We start from the raw sequence: 25,023 nt of genomic DNA on the forward strand, positions 1-25,023 counted from the left end.
TGAGTGTTATGGTAGATATAAATATGTCAAAAGCAGGAGATAGATCAGAATGTCTAAATTTTTTTTTCTTTTTTCTCAAAAATAGCAAACATGAGGGAAACTTCAGATAAGTTAAATATCAACATTACCATCCACTACACTCAGAGGGTCCTTTGGATCATCCTGGGAAGCAGATTTATGATTCAGCATTTCAGAGGTTGGCCCCGGCACTCCAGATGCAGGTCTTGGCTGCAACAGCTTCTTCATTTTATAATCTTCTGCTTTTCCTTTGGCCAAAGTTCCACCAAAAGGACTGATTTGCGAAGAGTGGAATCTATCAGCATAAATGTGAGACCCTTTAGTCCTGCTGTGAGAACTTTTATCATTGCTTTGTGCTGACAAGTTCTGAGTGATGTACGTATGCAGAGCGGCCATAAGAGTTTTTTGGTCAAGCCCCATTTCTGACTCTGGCGAGAACTTGTCTGGCTGAGGCTGGTTGAAGGTCCTCCCACGGAGATTTTCAGTGTGCTGTTGATGGGATGTTGATGCCTGGGCCAAAGGAGGTGTTTTTTCTTTGGGTTTTTGCATCATGTAGTACCTGATGAGATCATTGTAGATGTAGCTCTAGAGAGAGTAGAAGGTGGAAAAAAGGACTGGGTCATTACTGCTTTGTAATAATTAGTGTTATGCAGGAATCACAGGCATAACCCTTAGTGTTTTACAAACCAGGAGAACAATAATTAGAATCTGTAATGCGTATGAAGATTGCAAACCTCAGGCTGGCATGTTTGCTTTAGAGGAACTATCACTTTGGTACAAATTTTGTACAACAGTTTATTAAATTATTAAAAAGCAAGAGAAAGATATTAGAGAGAGAGAATGGTACAACTCAAACTTGATGTTAACTATGTATGCAGCATTTGTATTCAGTCAAAGACAGTTTAGTAAAGCCACTTTCCTTTTGGTTTTTATTAGACTTGTGACGATAACTGTTTTTTTCAGGTTACTTACTGAAAACTAGCAAGTCAAATAAAAACTGTCATTTTTTAAAGAACACCAGAAAAATGAAACAATTCTTTTGTCCATATAAAATACTTTGTTCTATTTTAAATTAAACCTTTTCTTTTTTCACTAAATTAAATCTCTAAATAATATGTCCTCTGACAGCATAAAGAAATGTAAAAACAGCCTTTAAATTGGTTTTTAATTTGTTTATTATTTTCAGGTAAAACAACCCAGCAAATTAAACAAGAATGTAAAAAATGTTTCAGTCAAGCTAAAACCATGTTTTCACTGAAAAAGTGCTGGGAAAAAAAGTGGAAAGGTGGGCTGGCACTTGAGTTTTCTATTTTCAGTTTCAGATTTTCAAGGATGTACCAGATGGGAATCTAGCATTGCAAGACAACATCTATTGTTTCCACTGACCTTTTTTTTCTGTTGTTGTTGATGATAAAATTTAGTTTTGAGGACAAATTATAAATTCCCCTTAAGTACTGTAAGCCTCTATCCAGCACATGAAACAATAAACTCATTAATTAATATTACATTTACTACAATTTAATCCTGGAGACATTTTTGTTATGATCACAACCTGAAGGCAGGACATTTTGTTTTTAATAAACCAGTTCTGCCCTCCTAAATAATTTCAAAAATCATTTTCCTTCACTCTTTGCTAAATGCAAATTTGAACTGGGAGGTTTATTTATATCCAGAATTATCCCAATCAGATTATTTGTTTATAATTCCTTCAGGACACTTTGCTGAAGTTGCATCCCATACTGTATGTATGTTGAAAAATGGGTCCTGCTTCTCAGCTGTGGTTTCTTGGTTAAACTGTCATAGGAACTACATTTCAACATGGGAAACTTAGGACAGGGATTATTTCAGCTCTCACTGCTATAACATGTAGTGGATCACTGGTGTCCCTGTGCATTGATAGCATAATGGTTTAGACAGAAAAAGCTGCAAAATACATATAGAGTGCAGAGATCATACAACCCAGAGGAGACCAATTAGGAGAATTTGTCCAGAAAAATAATTATTTATGTATTTCCTAATGGACTTTGTAAAGGCAAGATAAGTAAAGTTGATAAGCTATTCTAGAGATGAATAAAAACTTTTAGATTTTATGAAGTTCTTTATTTATGGACAATAATTTTGCTCTCCATCTGAACAATTTTATTTCTCCTGATAACAGTCAGTTGATTTTATAACATATATTCATAACCCTTGCTTTCCAAGAGGGTTATCCTCCCCCTGAGAAAAGATTGAAGAGGTTCATTCCACGAGTCCATATCATGTTTTGTAGATTTATGGCTTATGCAACTTTATTACAGGAAAAAAAGGCACTTTGGGATCTTTGGCTTGTGATCCACCAACGCAAGGCTTTGACTTCTGCAGGTGGTCTTTAACATAGAAACGTGTTTTGTTAACATCAAGAAATTGGGCTAGAGTAAGACAGTGTCAAAGAATATAGAGCTAGAGATCAAGCAGCTTTGTGTATGAAATATGTTAATGTCCCCTGGGAACTGTATCAAACAACAGCCATGTAGCTCCGGTTCAGTGCCCCAGCTGCAGGGTATGCACTGCTCTGATCAACACCAAGAGAGGAGCCAATACACGTCAAAATACAAGTTGAATGCTCTTTACATACTTAATAGCAAATCCTAGATGTGGAAAACTACTAGTTGTACGTGTTTATCTCTCAATTTCAACGAGTCTTTGCATGGGGTAATTAACTCTTTATTGATACTTACTCCCTCGAAGGAACTGCAGAGGATGACACAAAGCAGTCCCAGACACACCAAGTACTTTGCAGAGAATTCACGTATGCTGCAGTCTCCCTTTCCTACCCCTGTAGTCCCTACCTTGACGCCTTTTGGAGGACCTTCTGAGGACAAGGGAAGGGAGAACAGGGAGCTGGGAAAGGGAGAAACAAGACAGGGGGAAGAGAACATACCCCATTCAGCCATGGAAAGATATTAAGTCAGCTCAATCCAGCTTGTGTAACTATCCCCTAATTTGGATCTCTGTCCTATATCCAGCTGCCTCTTTTGCCTCTAAAGCTTTACCAATAAATCAGGTCTTAAGGGGAGCAAAACTGCTAGACACTCTCAAACCACTTGTGAAAGATTAGGGTCAGGAGATGCGGGCTGGCTTTTGATGAGCTATTTAACAAGTCCAAATATCTTTTAACATTAACAGATCTGTGATTTCCTGCTCTCGCAGACAACAAGCACACCGAGACAGAAAACACAGCAAAACCACCAAGTGATTGTACACAAATTGGCTATAAGTAAGCACCAGTCCTGGGCTCAGAGCTGCACCTCTATCAAGAAGGGGCAGCCTCTCAGCAGCTTGACAGGTCACACTTTGGGTAGTAAGGGATAAAATATTAAAAGTTCTAATTAAAGTACAGCACCAGCAGCTCAGCTGTCTTCACAGTGCACTCAGATACCAGCCCATCTGATGTAGCTTAGTCTGACTTAATTAAAGAGATCTCGCAGCTGTATGGCATGGCAATCCTCACCTTGCAGGAGAAAAAAATCCCCCTCCTCAGCCCTCCCGCTTCATCTCAAACAAAACACAGCACCAAAAATATATATGCCAACTGAAGTATGCAAGGTGAAATCCAAATAAGATTGCAGCATGGATAGAAACAACCCTAGACCATGGGTTTGTGCTGAGTGGCATGGGAAAAAAAAAATATATATTTTTTACAGAAAAAGATAGGAAAAAAAGATCTGTATGTAGTTTATGTAGTTTAGAATCCAGTGACAATTTATATCTTAAGTTATTAGGACCAATTACAGAGCACTGTGATAATCTCATTTGAAGTGGTTTTGCAGTCTAACCTCCTGAACATGGACACTGCTAATTTGGACTTACTTCCAAGTTAAATGACAGAATCTGTGGTCAGTGAAAAGAAGAGTCTGTAAATTCTGCTGTTGGTGCCTTTGGAGAAGCTCCTAACATTATGGAAAAGCAAGGGCAAATAGGGAGCAGGAAAAAAATTTAAAAAGAAAATTAATTTCTAGATTGATTAAACTGGATTGATAGCTCCAGTACTGCCAGTAACTGGGAAAAAAAAAAAAAAAAAAAAAAGAAAAAGAAAAACATTAAATGAAATGTGCGGAACTAAGAATGAACACCCAGTTACTATATAACTGGTTTATACTGGATGGGGTTAGAACACAGGTCCCTGTTACTCTCAGGAATAATTTTATTTTTAATAGATAAGATACTGTTCAATTATCTCATGTCACTGATACAGCATCTTTAAACAGTACTCTGAATTGCTAAAAAACTGAGTTTAAAAGAAATCTTATTTCTCCATCTGCACAAGATTTTCCTCTTCTTCACCACCTTTCAAATAAGCTATCTCAATAATTCACACATTATCAAAAAAACCCACACACTAACCTTTCTGAAGATGGAATTGTTAGGGCGATGTCTTATATGGTTTAGGTATGTAAGTAACTGACATTTTCTGCATGGAAGTTCACAGAAGGGCACATTAAATTACACCCTGCAGATGCACTGTGCAATAGTCTATGGACTACACGTTTTAAAAAAAAAAAGGAATTAAAAAAGGGGGCAGCATTAGGTACATACAACCCAAGGCACAGATAAATGCTGTTCAATTTATCCACTAAAGGGTAGACTGATTTGAATATTTCGTCCAAGTACAGAAAGAATGGAATTAAATTTATGACAAAATACATCCTTTCTTGAGGACACATTTGCTAAATCTTGAAGGCATATAGGGCTAACAAAAACCCCTTAGGAATGCATAAAGAAGAAATCTTCCTCCATCAATTTTGTTTAGCTTTTTCTGTTTGATGCATTTTCAGATATTAGTTCACGTTTGCTACCACCTAAATTTGGTTGAACCATGATTCCACCTACAACACTTCATTTACTGTGCCTATTTGAGACAGTGGCAGTACGCTCTCTGAAATTAGAAAAGAAAAACACAACAAACACTGGAACCAGGCGCTCCCTTACCAATGGTGGGATAAAATAGAAGTTTCCAAAAGCTGCCAAAAATTAAATGATCTCATACTTTAACTCACTGTGTGGAGTGAAAGAGGTTTAGATTTTTCTACCAGAAGCAGTCTAGATACTTTGTGAGCCACACACCCTTGCCCCATGTAAACTCACTACATGGGAAGTACATAGACCCACGTGAACCCCCAACTAAAGAGGAGCACAAGTGGCACTGCCTGCGTGCTAGATTGGAGTGCGGATGGTGAATTTCTCCACCTCGATTTACCTTTGGCTTGAAAGATATCTAGCCAACAATGTGAACCTGAAGGCCAAATGGGTGTCGTGAAGTGGGTTACAGTGCAAAGTCCCTGGAGGATATCTTAGCCGGCTTCCAGCTAGCTTCAAGCTAGCTGAAGGAGGTATGCCTGCTTTACAAGCCTCTGCATGCTATAGACACAATGTTACACACTGCACCAAATTCAGTGTTAGGTCTGACTGAAAATAATAGGCAAAGCCAATGAAAGAAATAGAATTTTCTGAGCAACAGCGAAGCAAAAGACTTTTCTACCAACTGATAATGATCTTTTCATTTAATATGAATAATGATATTATACCGTGCAAGAAATCACAGCATAAAAAACAAGAACTTGGAAGATTTAATTCAGAATCCAGAAACCAGTAAAGAGACCAAACCAGTGACTCCTGCAGCGATGGGATAGCATCAGGCCATGGTCTTTTGACAGATTCACAGGCTTAAGGCAACAGGCACCATTACAGTCATCTAATCTGACCTACTACTTCACTAATAATTTTCTGTGACTACCTCCTGTTTTCTTTCTGAGAATTATAATGTGTTTGAAACCACGTAAGAACTACATCAGAGAAGTAAAGATGGCAAAGATTGTTAATGAACACCCTGTAGTTTGCAGTGTCAAAAGCTTGATCAAGCAAAAGGGATCCTCCAAGTCTCCTTTTATCAAAACCAGTGATGACTTTGCTTCCTATTTCTGGTTGTGAATCTAAAGTGTAACAGGATTGTCTGACTGTATACCATTCAATAATCTACACTGCTGTAATTTCAGATGACAGAGATTTGATTGTGAGCAGCATATTCTACCACTCTTAAACAATACAACCCTCCAAAACAAAAGAAAAAAGAGAGGATAAATACATTGGTTTCTTTCACATATAAGTTACTATTTAAGAAATTCACTTTTGAGTTTCAAATGTTCCCATCTATTCTTGGTCTCCTTTGGGGTGCTGTTAGCTGCATGCCTACCCTTCAACATTCTCCAACAGACTGTCCTGCATGAATAATTTTTATCGTTAGTTGCCATTTCTTGTACTGCTGAGGAGATCACTAGCTTTAGTCTTCATAGCTAACTGCAGGTTGTTCTCTCTGTTTCTGACAAATCTCCATCCTATGGGTTGCAACAAAGTTTCTGAAGTATTTCCTTTGGTGTAAAAGGAGTGCCAGATTGTCTTTCCTCAGCATTCATCGTTAGCTCACCACACAAACGGTAGTTTTACATATTGGGTTACAGGACAACCGTGCTTGTCTCCACACATAAAGGAGCAGAGAAAAAAATGATGGGTGGATGAACCCCAATAATCTGATCAATGCCAAAGGGCCCCTGCCCCATGTCCTCTCTGGGCTGTCACAGTGAGCCATCAGCCATGACATCCAGGAGTGTCCAGTTGCCAGAAGGGTCAATGGGAGAAGCTCTCTGGATCATCCTGCAGATTAAAGGGGTTATGGCCTACAGGGGTGTGGGACTCCTCATGGGATGCCTAGAAGAGCATCTTGTCATTGTACAAGGCATATTAAGGCATGTTTAGAGGAAGAACCAGAGAGGGACTGATCAAGGTGGATCGGGTAACATCTGGAGTAAAACAGAGAGGAAAGGGAGTAAAAGGGACCAGTAGCATGTAAGCAAGCTGGTCTTATGTCTGATAACCACAGTCTGTCCCGACTTCTCAATAAACTCAATTTCTAACTATTATTCTGGGTAAGGAGATCTGTATTCTGTATGCACATGGGTGTTTATGGTGGTCTGGGTGCCAAGAACCAGAGTCAGACCATGGGTCCCATGGTGCCTATTAGCAGCACCTGCTCCACCTGGCTACTGGCTAGATGTGAGGACATGGAGGTGATGCAGCTTCACCTTTGTCAGGCTACTGGGTTCAGCAGCTCCCTAAAACTACTAATAGGAACCAAAAAGGGACAGCCAGCCCCCAGCGGATGGTAGAAATTGTGCATCGTGGTGATCAGTGCCGATAGATATATCGCGGTTTACCACCGTCCCTTCTCTGAGAACAGTTTGCTCATATGTCAGTAAGTCTGTTACTTAAGATTTCAGTGAATGATGTTTAAACACATTTTCTGTAGGCATATGCTGGTATATTGAGCTAACTCGTTATTGAAAGATGATTTACATAAAAACATGAAGATCTTAATCTGCCAAAAGTTGAGCACATTAGCACCAATTCAATATATTTATAACTCTAACGTATAAACCTAGAGACTACTTTTACCCAAAGAAATGCAAGTGAATAGAGATCTGCAGGATCCATCTCTATAACATCGCTTTACAACCCCATTGAAAGCAACCAAACATTCCCTGGGCTACTGCGGCGAGAGGTAAAGTGAGGTTTTTCCCCCCTCATAAAAAACATTGGTTGTTGCACTGTCCTGAAATGTATAAACCAGCACGCTCACACAGAGGTTAGATAAAATAAGTTTAAATTTTTGTCAACTCTACCCTCTCATTTGATAAGTATGATCTAAAAATAAACATGGTATGCACCTTAAAATTTTTACCAGCTCCACCATCTTCTATTTACCGAGCCCAGTGTACTGAAGTAGAGTGAGTAAATATTTGCAAGACAAATAGCAAGCTTGCAGGAGAAATGACAGAAGCAAAAGGTCCAAACACATGGTATTTGGCAAAAAGAGAGTTGATCTTGAAAGGGTGGGGAGGGATCTGACAAAGAAATCTTATTGTCCAGTCAGTATTTGAGATTTGAAAACTATAAACCTATGTTTCATCTGGAAATTACTAGAAATTAATGAATTAGCCTTTTAAATAAGCCTCCAGGCCTACACACATCATTTATAATATCATTTCTACAGCACTTGTATGTTCAAATCATTGTACAAATAATCAATCTTTACAAGATTACAAATCTTTACAAGCTCTGTGATATGGGAAATGACGATTTCTCTGTTAAGATGTGGAAATTCTGTCACTACATCGTAAGTAAACTGATAGGCTGTAGGCAAAGGTAGGTGTTAGGTCTAAGACTTGAAGAGCACGATACTGGCACTAGAATCTTCACTTGCCAAATTATTAAGCTCAAAAGTAAAATCACAGATCACATTAGATTGCATATTTATGCCGCAAATAACCTGACAATTTGACTAGGCTTTGCAGCCATGATTCTGTTATAACTTCAAATGTATGAGTACCAGTCCTCCCAGAAAAAAATTGCTCTCTAGACCAGATTCATGCAGGATGGCAAACAGGACAGAATTTACCTCCGTTGTATAATTTTATATATTTAAATTAGAATGGATGGATCACAACTTGGAAGTTCCTTTTTTCTCTCCACAGATCATAAAACAAGTTTAGACTGACTTGCACCAATAAAAACATCTGTATTTGGTCAAATGAATTCTGCTCCAGTGCTTATGGGGTTTTGCTTTTTCATTGATTTTGGGGGTCGGTGTTTTTTTGGTTGTTGTTGTTTTGGTTTGATTTTATTTTACTGAAAAGAGAAATGGAGGGGAGAATGATCCCAAATATTAAATAATTATCTGAGACTTGAGGCTTAACTTTTAGTCTACAGTCTACCAAAAAATTCTTGAACGACCTCAGAAAAGCTATCTAATCTGTCTGCGAAACAGGGGTCTTAGTTCTTCCCTACTTTGTAATGGCATTAGCTAAATAAATACATCAATGCTTTTGAGATGTTCAGATTTAATCTAATGGTTGTTGTATAGACACACTAATAGATGGGCAATTCTGTAGCTTCAGGGAGACATTCTTTTATCATTTATTCCTGATATTTTTTATGCAAGTGCTTATGCACAGGGCAAATTATATTTTTCTTACTTGTACATAATCCCACATATATGAAATATTAAATTTTACATTTATATAAGCAGAATTTAAATGTATACATTGAAGAAAGTTTTTTGCCTTTTAGCAGTCAGCTATCAAATCAACTTCTGATGATCTTCATTCAGTACTGTATTTTAATCAGTGTTAGATAAATAAGGGTACTGCTTTTTTGAATTAAAGCTCCAGATTAAAATAAGAAATGACTGCGTAATTTCTTAATAGTTAATCACAGTAATTATTATTTGCAGATAAGGTGAGAGTACATCTTTGATCCCTTGTGCACTCAGTTTTTCTAAAATAAATAATAATCCTTTTTAATAATTATCACACATCCTAGTTTTTTTCAGGAGATCAATTACAAAGCATCAAACAATCAATTTTCAACCCAGCAAAGCTATGAGTACTCTTCCCTGAATGTGAAAGGGGAAAATAGGTGGAAGGTTCCCTCTTGTACTGAGGACTAAAACATAAGGTTTACCAAATGCCTTGTCTAACCTTTGTGCCTTTCTAGATTCCAGCAAACTGACTCTGCCACAATAGTTTTTATTTGCACCTTCTCCCCTTTCGGGACCATTGTGCTGCTGATCTAACAACCAGCCATACCTCTCTGCCACTAACCAGTCGCTTCATCTGTTTCTTCTTCCCTTCATGATTCCGCAGAGACTTTTAATTTTATTCGGGACTTATTTGATGTAAAGATTCTGCTTTTTTCCAAAGCCTTTGCTTTAAAACTTGGAAGAATACCTGAGACTTGAAGATTTCTGCAATCACAATATTTGTACATAAATTTTACCTTGAAAATGAATGTAAGTAATTAAAAATTAAAGAAACAGAAATAGCAGGAAATGGATGAAACTCCCTGAGGACTCTGGGATCATTTTCTCTTCCTCCCTACACTTCATACCAGGCCTGAATGGCACTTCCAGCCTGCGGAAGACCTTGGGAGCAGGTAGGACCTATGTCTCAAGACCTCAGAGGCCAAGTCAGGAGGAAGGAATAAAAGCAACTACGTGCATCTTCTAGCCCTAAAAACCTAAACCATAAACCAGAGACCCCTGCAAGAAGAAATGCAGCAGTAGCATAAGTGTAGCAGGCAAATTCCTTACTCCTACAGCCTAGCAGGTTTCCAAGAGGAGTGCATGGAGCATCCGGCCCCAGAGTAGAGCAGTGCACTTTTGCCAGCCTAAGGCATTAAAAAAAATCACAACTCAGGCTACTCGAAGGTGTGAGACTATGTAAAAATGATAGCTAGTTCAAGGAATAAACAAGTCATTTCAGCTGAGTTATTTTTACTTTCTTTCTGATTTTAAGACTGTTAAGTATATTTGGATCAAATTTCAAATCTTTTCTCTTTCTGTGATGACTAAAAAATTATTCTTGGTCAGATGAAAGCAGTATAATTTAAATGTCCTGTACCTATTCAACTGCAGGCACTTGGGCTTTTTAAAAATCTATAATGGAAGATCACTCCTCACTGCCTTGGTGAAAAGTAGAGAACAGGAGTATTTGTTTCCATACTGATCACTTTTGCTGCCTCTCTTTTTTGCTTTGTTATAAAGGCTGTTGTGGACATAGCTATTTTTTTCTTTTTCCATCTCCTTTATTTAAAGATTTCCTCAAGGCTTCCCACATGCCCTGCTATGCAAACACTTACACAGCGCTCACCAGCAGGCTGCCATCAGCAGCAAAGCCAGCAAGCTCTCCTTTTACAGCCGACTAGCTTCAATAATACCAGCTATCTCCTGTCCCTTCGAACCCAACAAAACTCTGCCTCTCAGTTTCTGTAGGAATGTCAACAGTGTGGGTTTTTCAGGGGTTTTTTGTTTTTTTGTTTTGCCTTTTTTTTTTTTTTTTTTTTTCTACTGGTTTGCTCTAACTGCAGGGGAAAAGAGCAGGGGAATTCACATGTGACTCGAAGCCTCTGCGTTTCTTGCCTCAGTATATAAGCTAAACCAAGCTTTTTCATTATGTGTATGTGCCTGGCTATCTGTTATTTTCCACACTAAGTCCAGGTTTTGTAGAAAACAATAACAAACATTGATACAGCAGCATTTTGTGAATGGCAAAACCTTTGTCAAGCCCAAGCCGCGGGAAAAAAAAAAAAAAAGCCCAAACCAAAAACCCAGTAGCTAATGCTTAAGTAACAAATGCCACCAAGTGCCCATTTCCTGAACAACTCTTTTCTGCTGAACTAAAGTTAAATGTTCTTTACAACTGTAATCCTCAGGAAACAGACCCACCAAATCTTCTGATTTATTGCTATTTATCCACTGGCAGAGTCATTATCAACTGGTTAGATTATAGCCTGCAGTAGGTACTCTCTAAATACTGAGAAAGAATTCTAAGTCAGCAATGAACTTCAAATGCTTCAAAAATCACTCAGAGAAGCTCTTGCAATAAATGGTAGACATAGGAATTTTGTCCATCACATGATTTAATAGTGTTATTTCTGTCACCATTCTATCAAGCCCCAAGCTGACAGTTGTTTGAAGAAGGGAAATAGGAACAGTTACCTCTGCTTTGCCGTGTCTTATTTTACACCTTTATGCATAACTGTATATGTGTTCTCTACTTGGCAATGTTGAAGCTCTAAAGTTTTATTCTGAGAATGCACGTGGAAGATAGTAGCAAAACTACAGACGAAAAGTTTGTAAAACAGTTTGATTAAAAATATTTAAGTTTAGATACTAAATATCACTTTTGGAATATAACAAATATTTTAAATCTTCTTTGTCTTTTTTCTTCCTCTCTTTTACTCTCAGCCAGAGTACTCTGACGACAGTTTTGGAACAAACCAGAATTCACTCAGGAATTCTGCCTAGAAGCACTAAATTTCTGTAATACTCAGCTATACTTCATAGCAGGTTAAGGTATCAAAGACACCAGAGTAGTGTTATATCTCCTACTCCCCGACAGCAAGAATGAAGTGACAGACGTAAATATATACTTGAAAGAAAATTATTTTTAAGAAAGGCAAAGGCCCAAAAGCTGCAATTCTAAGTTTAAGTACAGTAAAGTACCTCTTTCTTACGCTTATTTTTAATCAGAAAATTGCAAGAGAGAGAAAAAGATAAATTTGTTGCTGCAATTATTTAACATAGGTTCATAATTTATCCATACATGAAATACAAAAATAAGGTACCCAGATTTTTGAAGCATGCAATTAAAGTGCATAAAATAGCCATTTTCAATTTCAAGTGGTATGACAATATCAAATACAGGTCCTGCAGTTACTTGCTTTCCTATTCTTTTCAAATAATTAAATTTTACATTTTTTTCGCTTTCCTGGAGTAGGAAAAAATCCTGCTTTCTCTTTTGTTTAAATCACCCAATGAATCAAGATACAAATACAGTGTCTCTCTTCTTTTTAAAGAATAGCAGTTGCATTTGATTTGCAGAGAACCAGATATCTCCAGGATCATTTAAAATTACAACTGGTTCCTAATTTTTAAGATAATTTTCCTTTTTTCCCCCCCTAATTTTAAATTATAGGTAACCTGTCTGAGTCAGTCTGTTGTTTTAAAATGCTCCTTAGTAAACAGAAGTGTACAGTTTGCTCCTATACGTGCTTCATTTCCAGATTTTCTCCTCTTTATCCCACTCCCCCAGGCTTCAGAGTACCCATCTCCATAGCAACACTCGATAAGGTTGGTGGGTGGTGTTATCACAGCAGGCTTCCCCACAGAAGGTCTCAGCCATATGGATTATTTATGAACTTGCATGACAGCACCAGACCCACTGAAATACTCCATGAGCAAGTTTTCTTGTCTCTGAAAGCCAGTGATTCAAAGCAGGGCATCCTCACTGCAGTCAGCCCCCATGAGTAGAGTGTAGAGGAAAAGTACCACGAAGGTGGTCACTCATCCATCCCCAAAGCTGCCTTGCAAGTTTCTCTTACCTGAGATGAACACCTAATGACATACGACATATATCATAAGTTTTATATATGCCAATCAGTGAAACTGGAAACTTCTGGCTCCTGACAAGAATAATGACATTTCAGTTATACCATGACTAAATAGTTGATACAACTGATACTGCTGTTGGGAGTTGTTGTTGCAGATACACTGCAGTAGTTGTGTGTCTCTGAGTAAGTTCCTTGAAAAAACTAGCAGTTTGGCTTTGACACTATATTTTCATTGCCTGATTTTTTTTTTCCTAAAACTTCAGCATACTTTTTAGCTAAGGTTGTTGCATTTACACTGTATTCATGCAAATACCACATCCCAATTTTAAAGCATCGGTATAATAGCAGTCTACTTAAAATAATAGATTTCTTCAGATAAACACATTTTTTGAGCAAAAGATACAGGGCTACAAGGACCTGTCATATGCAACACCTTCATCCAACCATTTTTATAAATTTATCAAGCCCCATCTTAGAGTGAGACAGATTTTCTCTAGGAATGAAAAAAATTGTTTTTGTTCTCAAATAGGCATTTTGGGTTGTTTTTTTTTTTTTTATTTTTAACAGAGCCAATACTCAAGATTTAATGGTTGTGCTTTATCTTCCTAGCCAATACTTACAATGTATACATATGAACCTTAATTGGTCACGATAGGCTTCCTTTATGATTGATAAGAAACAGGAAAAGTTGAGGCACAATTCATCAGATCTGTTATCAAAACCTGCTGAAATATTATATTAATTGTACTGTAAGCACCATAAACACCAGCAAGAATTCCCAGCGTAGTTCAGCCAGCTTTTTGGAGAGAAGCAGTTCAGATGTTCTAAGAAGCGTTTCAGATCAGCCAGCGAAGATGTTGCAACTGTTATCCCACTCTTCCTCCTTCCTCACATATAATCTGTCCCATGTTAAGGTAAAATACTCTGGATTAGAAGAGCTATACCTTTTACAATGCTGAAGCTGACCCAACTCTTTTGGAGAGAGAACTTGGTTAGTGCTGTTTATGATAATCAGTTGGAGGAGGCAGTAAGAAATAATGTCTGGTCTCGGGACAGAAGGGAAAATAAGGAGAACTCAGAGAAGAAGGAAACCAAAATCACAGAACGCAGGAACCACATTAAAAATACTACCTTGACAGAAGCTTTGTCATTCGTCTTCCTTGGATACAAATTTGTAGCTGCAGACTGGGAGAGAACACCGAGATATTTAAGATATTGCTGAAGAGACTTGGCCAAGTTCACATCATTTTCCGGATCATAATTTCTTTCATTATCTGCATTTTTTTCCACAGTCCTGCACAACAAAAGCAAGGAAAAGAAAGTTACCAGCCTGTACAACATACAAAGTGCCCAACTAAAAAGGCACTCTTTTATACTACAAACCACTGAAGTTAGTTCCATACATAACAAAAAAGTCACCCAGAAGCTTAACAACCAGAAAAGTACAGAAAATTCAATATTTCTGCAAAAGCAGCCAAAAAATCTTGCACTATTAACAATTTATTGCATGAATCAAAGTTAATGATCCAACAGTAAATCAAATAAAATGCCTACATCAAGGCAAAGACATATTCGAAAGAAAAGAAAATGCTTGTAAAAAGAAAATATGCATGATTAAATTGCACCCCAAAGAAATATGAGATGGTTCTAAGATTTAAAAAAAAATGCTAGATGACGGTGAGATTCAACATCAATTTGGCCCTGCACCAATTTACAGAATACAACGAGACTACTGCATGTGCAGAAATAACTGAGCAAGTCAGCTCCAGCGAAAGGCTTAAAAAGGGAATAATGAGATGGGAAAAGTGTCTCTTCTGGTCTTCTTATGTGCCTGTGATTCACAGAATAGCGGTGTTTTCTGACTGGTTTAGACAGATCTTGGTGACATTTGCAAAGAAAAGCTAAAAATGTGATTGAACAACAGCAGCTTAGAGGTGTTTATATGGGAATCAGAGCACTGTGTGCAATGAATCTGAATTATTACCGGCTTTCCTCATCTATCTCAACAATATGTCAATGATGATGATAATTTAAATGTCAACACCAGTAACTATTTCATTCCTTGTGTAAAAAAGCAGAGAGGGTTCCCGGTCTGTTTCCTTCCCTGAGTGACACGTTGTTTTGAGGAAAATCACCTTTTTTCCTGAGCCCAGGGACACGAGGCATCATTTGACTTTCAACATCTCCACACCACTGTAAGCAAAATTTTATTCTACTAGCCCACGTCATGGTGCTTATGTGGGGAACAGCTTGAGAGAGTACCATTACCTCATCTTCCAAATCTTGGGTTTAATTACATTACTTTATACCCAAAGTAACAGACTTCGTTCCATGCTCACAGTTGTACCAAACACATGCCCCAACTATTTAATGTAATTAACAATCTAATTTGCTGTGGTGACCTTGCAACCAATAGTGCTCACAGGGTTGCTCACTTTGAAGTACCAGAAAATCCCTCCACCTCTCCCCAGCACCTCTCCATCAGGCTCAAAAACTCTTGGGAAAACGAAGGTTTACTGCACAGAGCACTATAGCCATCTTGATATAATTTTCCATAACTCTTGCTTCTTTCTCATGCTGTTCAGATTTTTCTCTCATTCCAGAGCTCTACATTCTGCCCTACAAGGGAGGGTGGACATGCAGGTAACATCCACCTTCTTTTCAACTCAAAGCCAGACTAAAACTGTTCTGCAGTTTTGAGAAAGAGCGGGGCAGTATGCTTTCTCCTTCAATAGAGATGAACTAATCATAGAATCACAGAATCCCAGGTTGGTAGAGACCTCAAGAGTCATCTGGTCCAACCTTTCTTGGCAAAAGCATGGTCTAGACAAGACGGCTCAGCACCCTGCCCAGCTGAATCTTAAAAGTCGTCAATGTTGCGGACTCCACTGCTTCCCCGTGGAGATTATTCCAATAGCCAATGATTGTATGCAAAGAGGTTCTCATCACAGAAGGTATCCCCCTTTCAAACATTCATCTTTCGTTCGTCTATTAATTCCAACACCTATCTTCTCCTTTCTTGACTAATGGTGAAAAGAAAGGGAAAATGGAAATACCAGACCAAATTCTGCCCGGAGGATTTCCAGGAGCTAATGGGAACTGAATGCACAGATAAAAGACAGTATTTAGGTTAGGTTTTCAAGCCATTATTTATAGTACATAACCACTCACACTGGTGTTAGAAGCAAAATCTGAGGTCTAAGATTTCTCATTTTTTGTATGGAGACAGCAATTATGCTCAAATTGTGTTTAAATTCTTCCTTAGATGTAACATTTTATTATATAAACTTTTAAACAATTAAAATGTAGAAGTTTAACAAAGCATTACATTTCATTTGATGACAACTTTTATAAAATCCTATGAATACATCTGAAAGATTTTTAAAAATTTTTGTAGTTCACCAGTATATCACTGTTGTTCACCTTGTTAACACAGAAAGTAAAATGCATTAAATGAGCCATTATTGCAACTGAATTAAAATATTTCTTTTAAATTTGACAAAGTGATATTGGAAAAGGGATGAAAGACAAATATATAAAAGCACCTGGTGTGTAGGAGAAATGACTGTCAGCTGAGTTCTTGTTGTGCACTTATTTGGAAGTATTTTCAGTTTTAATTTGTTCTGAAAAAGGACTTTGCATACAATGAATTTCAGGGTATAAAGACAATAGCATATATAATTATTTATCCACAGAAATAATTCTGTATTTCCTACAAAGAACAGCGCTTTAGAAGCTTTTTTGTGGAAATATCTAAATCACTGTACCTCAGATATTACGCTTCTCTAGAATGTTTTCAATTAATAGATACCACACTTTTTAGAATAAAGTTTCTCCCTTTTAAACGCTGTGAGAATCTTATTACTGACTTAATGATGGTTTTATTATAGAAATAATGCTATACCCCATTTCATACATTGAAGTTTGCTGGAAACGTTTGTGGTTTTGCCTAATTGCACCGATGAACACAACTGACATTTATTCCCTGTGTGCAGAATGGACTTTTTGCCTTTATCTTGGATCCTCTTTCAAGAGTGGGGATTTTTGAAATTTAATAAGGGCCCAGGAAATACCACGTACACTCCAGTTAGCCACCAAAGAAAGAACTTTCATCTTGAAATCAAGCTCCCAGTTTCAGCATTTTTTTAAAGATGAAATCCATGTCTTCTGTTCCATCAGATTTCACACGCACTAATTTAGCCTAAGTCAATTTACCTTTCAAGTGTCTGAGTCTATTTTCTTGCTCTCACTAGCTCTATGGGGATTAATGACTCATTAGTATGACTTCATATTGTCTTATTACACACGTTACCCTTAATAAAAGGTCTTCCTGCCATAATGTTTCTTTGATAATTAGATACCTACACTAAGTTGCTTTTTTAATTATTTAATACTATCTGATAAGATTTTAGCAAGCATATTGAGCACACTGAGCATACAGCAAACTTTACCAGAATCTACAAGACACCAGAGAAAAAGATCCTACTGTTCTCTGACCTACAGAATATATTGCAAATGGACAACCAGAAAAATCAATTAATGCTTTAAACTGTTGGCACATAAGATAATGCTTTCAGAAGCACAGCTTGGTGACTTCAGAAAATCTATCCACAATAGGAGCTGCTATAAGTGGAACAAATTTGAAATTCTGATGTTCCTAAAGTGTCAATATACAAAGTGTTTGGGGTTTTTTTAATGTATATTTCTAGTTAAAAATGCAAAACAGCTCAAAACTGATCACAACAGGAACTCCTAAAAGTGATCATCTGTTCTCAGTCTAAAAATCAAATTATCTTTTATATCTTCTTATACATTTTATTTTTATATCACTATGAATCTGGAACACTGCAGAAAATAGTCTTGATCTCATGGAAATCTGGCCTATTTTATCTGACTCTTATGAATAAAAGTTCTAGATACACTCATTCTGAAAAAAAAAATCCCCAGAAGATATCCAAAATCATTTTTCATACCAGGTATAGGCAGTAATCCCTACAGCAATGGCATTTTGTGTATCTAAGCAGTGAAAACATGTTTATGGATTCAAACACGTGCTGTTATCACCTTTACGATAACCTATAGATCAGAATCTTCTCTAGAAGTTCCTTCCTTTCTGCACTCCTGAAATGCATGGTGCTGTGATTTTAAGGAATGCTTTTGAATCAGCAAATATCTGAAATACAGCATCAAATTCTACGAATTAAGTCAAAACAGAGGCAAACACAGCTGAAGCCACTGGGCAGTATCAATTACACAGCATTTTTATTTCCATAAAAGAGCAACCTAGAAAAGAAAGGGTTTTGCAGTATCCACAAACAACATACTGCAGTATATGAAGATCTGAAGCGCATCATTCAATATCTTGCCCACCAAGGCTAGAAGCTCAAGCTTTGCCCCACTATGAGGAAAGTTTTCTAAGAAAAAAGCACTTACTTTCAATTTCACTAATTTTGAGATTGCATTTCTTATAATCATGTAGAAGAAAAAAAAATTACCATTTTGTAACATTCCTAAAATGTTATGCATTTTTAAATTTCCTTCCAGGGTTTGTGTGGTAGGGTTGTACTAAACAGCCTGTAGGACAGAACAGACCAGGTAAAAGAGTGTATTTGTACATGTATCTGTATATGAAAATGATGTAATTGCAGGTCCTACAGCCATATCACTCTAAAAAATTATAGATATTGTGTCTCTTGACACCAATAACCACTAAGTGACCCCTCAGTATCCTTCAAGTCATCAGGGAAATGTTTTCTATAACGCAAAGAAGAGGTATAAATGTCCCAACGTTGTTTTCTGTCATTGGAACTTGCACGAATCTCTCCTACCTGGACAAATTTTGCAACTAAAGCTGAGAATCTATGGAATTTGAATGAATTACAGCTACACTTTGGAAAAATATGAGTTTGAAAGTGTAATTAGTTGCTCAGAATATTATTCAATGCTTCATTTATTTTTGTGCACTTATTCCAGAACAAAATGTCTCTTGTGTATGAGCTACTGTACAAGTCTGCCTTTTTAAGCCAGTCGTAAGTAAATCTGGCTGAACTGAGACTAGACACTGCATAAACTGGATAAAAGACCTGATGTTTTGAATTCTGACACCTAAATTAACAACACAAGGCATATTTTCTTAACTTGATGACAGTCAGAACAACAGGGTTGAGGGGTTTCATTCATTCTGTCTGCTCTTTTCCTACGGGTGTTTTCAGTGCTGTTGTACAACTGGTTTCCCTTTATGACATAGACAGTGGGTTTGGTCGTGTGTTTAATTCAGCTTCAGTGCAATCTATTTCTCATCATTTGCTAACCCTCCCAAAAACCTACCAGGCAAAAACACCATTGAAGACTTACCTTTCTGGGTCAGATCCTGCAGATGCAAATACATCAGGGCGTCTGTTGTGGATTTTGTGAATGGTTGAGAGTTCCTGACCAATAACATGCTGGGTATAACCATCTCGCCAGGTAAAACCTGATAAATTATGAAACAAACAAACAAACAAAGAAGCAAAACCACTGTTTAATAATTTGAAGGTTTGGCAAAATGTGTCCTGTATAAGCAATATCAAGCAAAAGAAAAAAGAAGCTTTGTTCAATTGGAACGCAAGAGTGAAGTCCAGAGTCTTCTGTAGGAAATTTTGTTAATCAAACTTTCTTTACAATGGAAGGAAGACAGTAGATGATGTGAGGAGATTTTGAAAGACATTACTCAGTGGAATTTTAGCTACGTACAAACTAGCTTTAATAGATTAAAAAAGGGTTACTTTGGACAGCTATGGAAAAGAGTTTTCTCACTAGCTGGTATCTATTGAAAGGTTGTTTCACCACTTCTCCATTCACAGTCCCTTCCCTGTTTTCTCCATGGAACTATGATTTTAGAACGTTATGGTGCTAGTACTGCAGTGGAAATAAGTATTTTGAGTCTTAATATAACACATGTGGAGGTCAATTTATGTTATCTTTATACTTAAATGTTGTGACAAAGAACTTTACAACAAGGGGGAAGTGCAACTATGAAGGCAAATTCCAGTGATTACTCATTAATTACATGCACTGCCAATCTCATGGTAATTATACTTCAAATAATGATATAACTCCAAACATAATTGTTACCCGATTTGTAGATTTTAGATGTTACGGTAACACTTTAGTTCATAGAACTTGCCCACGCAATTATCTGTAATTATCTAATAACTAAACATCACATAATTGAAGAGAATTTCTGCTTTTACAACATGCGCAGTAAAACACCACAAAATCCTCAAATGAATATTGATAAAAGTTCCAGATATGGTTATCCTGTTAATATTTTCCTGTAAGAAACCACCTAAAGAAAAATCCTTTCTAGCACTTGATGGAAGGGGACCTATCTGCTTGCTAGAATCAGCCTCTGAAGGGGGAGTTTTGGTTCTGTCCCTATTTCATACACACATTATAAACTTCATCACCTGATCTGATGCAGTCAACATCAGATTTGTTGCTATAGGCAGTTTCTCAGGATGCAGCTAAAGCATCAATAGACTCAGCAAAACCCAGAACTTGGTCACCTCGCTCCTTGGATGAGTGCTTTATCCAGTGGGCTATGTTCTTCAAATTTTTCCACTGTATTGCAGTTGCCTGTTTACTTAGGCCCAGAATTAAAAAAGAAATCTAAATAGGACATTTGCTCATTCTGCCAAAGCAGACATCTCTGAGCACGCAGAAGTAAAAATTACTTTAATATTTATCAAATTTTCAGCCTAAGGAGGAGATACTTAAAGAAGTCAGGTATAAGATTAGACAGGCATAGGAAATATTCAAACTGTGCTGTTATCTGGGATTTAGACAAGTTTTGGGAAATAAAGTCCCTGTTTAGGCAAGATTTAGGTGTACTGCATCCCAAACTTCTCTTTTTTTTCCATTAGTGAAAATAATAATAAACAATCTAGAACCAATGTAAGTACGTGTGAAGGCTTTAACAACCAAAAAAGCTATTTGACACCTCATTTTTCCACTATGCTTTTGCTCCATCTTTCTCCTTTTCTTAAATAAAAATGTTATTTAAGTTTGTTGAGGAAACACTTCACCCAAAATCATGTTAGATGTTAACAGCTACAATAAATAACTCCAGACCTTTGGGAGGGGGAAGAATCTCCAAGATATTTTTAGTTCTGATTCATCCTTTTCAAATACAAAATTCAACTTTTTCAAGTGTGCCGTGTAAGTAGATGAACTCAACTCATTCCACAAATCTTAATACCAGAGTGTTCAGAACATGTTCTTATGTGAATACAAAAAAATGAGTCACCATGTACCTACGATCATTTTAGTGTAGTGCTATTAAAATTATTTTTACATGAAAGTATATATATACACACATATATATGTTCAAGTTTACTTCTCTGTTGCCTAGCAGTACACATTTCTATTTGATTTATAAACTCATGCAGGAGAAAAAACTAAGATAACATTCCAGTTTAGAAGAATGTGCAACAAAAAAGTTCAGCTGAAATACATATATATTAAAACCATTAGCATATCTATAAACCTACTAATTTATGAACTATGTATCCAAAATCACAACAGTTTCACTTTGTAACTCTAAACCAATACTAGCCCTATTAAAGGCTAAAGATTACTCAATATATAACATAAACTTTGAAGAAAAATACACAGAAATACTCTCAAGAGTTCTGCTCAAATTAAAGCAAGAAGAGTTCATCTGTAGTATCTGCATACAGATAGGAAATTCATCTCTCTCAATCCTGAGGAATATATATGGCTGCAGATAGATGGGTCAATAGTTATGTGTGGTTTTATGCCTCCACACACAACGTTTTTGGTAAAAGAGTGTAAGAAACCATTGCCATCTCAGTTCTTGCTGGTCAAAATAATGGTTTATCTTTTGTTAACTTTGGTATATTTTCTTTCTCCTGCAGCATTATTTTAAAGTTTCCCATACATACATTTCAAACCAGTACAACTATATCATCCCTAATACTGTAAAAGAACACAATCCTGGCATTAAATGAGAGTAAATAGATGAACGGAAACTACAATACTTGTTATAGAGCTTAAGAAACTAGAGTTAAGGAAATATCTCTTCTCGAATATATCTCCTAGTACTTCTAACTCAGATAAGAGTTAGAACAGGATATGGATCAGAAATGCAAATTTTAACTAATTCAAAAATCTCCTCGTCCATAAGTTAATATTGCTGTTTCTTACGCAGCTATCTCAGGAACTACCACATGTCCAAAGCTAACCTTATGCCAATCATTTTCCAGCATTGTTTCAGTTTTAAAAAAATCTCTCCCCCCACACTGAGCTCGATAAAACAGCACATTCAAGAACCATAATACCACGCTGACAGCCGCAATTGAAATTAAGGTTGAGAAGGAGCATATGACGCCGTATGGTGATTTCCTGTTCCCTTTGTCTCTGCCGTCACACCTAGCGCCAGCTCCTGCCTCACCACCCAATTACTACAATTTGTCTCCGCTGGCTGAGCAGGATCACAGCCCTGCTCTTGTACACACATTACTTCCATGTCACTAATGGGGAGCAGTACGGGCAGACGCCCAACCCCTGATTAACCATCCCCCCCTGCTGCAGGTCTGCCCAGGATCTGCGTCTCCCAACCGCAAATTCCCACAGATGGACAATGCCAAGAGAGAAGGAGTGCAGTAGGCACTAAAGTGACGCAAATATGATGACAACGACAACAGCAGCAGCAGATATAAAACTGCTCTCAGCTGAAGAGCACTGATGGCTGTGAGTTCCCATGAAAAAAGGCATTGGTACAAACTTTCCCCACAAAAAGTAGCAGTTTTCATTTCTGTCAGAGCCTAAGGCTTAACTCTTTTCTTTTTTTTTTTTTATAATCGAAACTCCATAACCTAAACGTCTGTGAAAAAAGAATGTTAGTGTAGAGACAGTGAAGACAAGATATTAATACCTTCAGTAAACCCAATCTGCACATCAAAGCCAATGGAGATGCTCCAGATATGACCCGGTCTTTCCTTATTATCATCAGGTATCTCCCTGAATCTTTTCTTTCCGCGGCACAATTAATTATTATTATTACCACCCACAACTACAAAAGCAATAATGAAATTATTATTGTCCAGTTCTCCATTATGTTCAACACTTAGCAATAACGATGTCAACAGAGACTATATGTCTAAGAATTATTTTATTAATTGAAATCAAATCTAAAGCAAGCAGTGTAAACAGTGAAGAAAACAGTTTTCACAGATTCACACTGGTGAAGAAAATATTAACTTCAGTCTCCAAAAGTAAAGTCAAAGTTGCTCTCACATTTATCATACAATTTCACTTTTAACCTGCTTAATTGGCTTTACTGCTATACCAATTACATAGAATTACTGAAAAATGATAAAAATGCAAATATCTGTTTTCTTTTCTTTTCAGCTGTTCAATTTTTCTAAATAACTGCATTCTTTCTGGTGGTTTTGACTCTGTTTTTCATATTAGAGAAACTTGATGCATCTCCAAACGTACCTGACCACATCTTTAATACATGTAAGTTATATTACCAACTGTTGAAAACAATCATCTGCTACTTCTCCGTCTCAACTTATTCTAGTTCAGAATTACTCATACAAATAATCTTGACCCCCTCTGAAGGCCTAGGCAAGAAAAACAACATCTTTTTAACTTTGCAAAGGCGTTGTGGTGTAAATCCGTAAGGTCTGATTTAAGTCCTTCAAAGCAACAGCAGTTCTCACCACCTGAAGGTTTGGCTGGGCAAACACTCCTGCCCGAATTCCTGACCCGCTTGGCTGAGGCTGCGCGGGGCTCTGCAGGCAAGTCCGGCAAAATCTGTGTCTGACAGGATAATGCCATGAGACTTTTCCAGCTCTTGTGCCAATCAAACTCCAAAACGATTAGTTCTGCATCAATATATTAGCGATAAAATTATTTTTACGTACCAAGTCCATTCAAAACAATAAGATTATTATATATTGGCAGGAACCTATATACTAAAACCGGATCCTCCTTTGTCAGAAAAATCCCTATATAAAGGCCAAAAAACCTCAGAAGTATTCAGACTTGAAGCCAGAACATGTTGCTATTTTTGAGTTGTGACATTACTTTTTCCCTGTTTTTTGGTAATGTTATCCATTTTGCCTCTACACAGTGTATGATAAAATAGGTTTTTTCTCTGAGCTACCTTCAACTGCTACTTCATTTCAGCCAGGAAACTCTCAGTTGTAGAGCTCAGAGACTTTCATCCCCCATGCCATGTGTTGCAAATTGTTAATGCCTACTTTAGCTGTCAGAACGTCTGCAGAATTGGGAATGATTGGCTTTCTTCCCTATTTTCACAACAGACAGGTCAATGTATAGACATGCCTTTCTGCAGGCTGCCTTGCCACATTCTCTAGAGGAGCTGCACTTGTTCTCATCCCAGACCTTTTTCTGAGCTCAAGGACATACCCAATAATGTTCCATATTTCAGTACCGGCTAAGTCAGAATAGCAGCTTTAATGCTGCGGTTGCTGTGATTATAACAAAATTCATTCTTTCAATTGCTATATTTTCTACCTAAGAATGCAGCCAAAGGATAAAATCCTGATGTTTCCTGTTACAATAAAAGAAAACTAGAACTTCCTCCAAAAGCAATATTGCAATACAACTCACAATGGCAGGTTAATGGCAAAAATAGTAATAGAGAAGTCAAACCCACCTCTGCACAGTTAAGCTCACTACCAGATTTTCCTATAAATTGGTGCGCCACGACATTTTAATTCCCCCATATCTTTGGCTTCGAATATTTGTTTGCTCTGAAAATTGTGATTAAAGATGCTTTCTTTAGAAAAGAAAAAAATCAGAACAAAATCTGACAAGACAGTTTAGAGCTGCATTTCAATGAAAATGAGCTCCAATTATTATTTTTTTTTCTCTGGTCAAACATTGTATTGTCTTCCAGATGAAAAGAAAATCCAGTACAGACTGTATGTGAAGAAATGACTGGGAGTTATAAGCAGTCATCAGCGCTCTTGTTCAAACCATTTCAGC

This window comes from Charadrius vociferus, unplaced genomic scaffold, assembly GCF_000708025.1.
Source record: "Charadrius vociferus isolate BGI_N301 unplaced genomic scaffold, ASM70802v2 scaffold255, whole genome shotgun sequence".
Taxonomy (NCBI): domain Eukaryota; kingdom Metazoa; phylum Chordata; class Aves; order Charadriiformes; family Charadriidae; genus Charadrius; species Charadrius vociferus.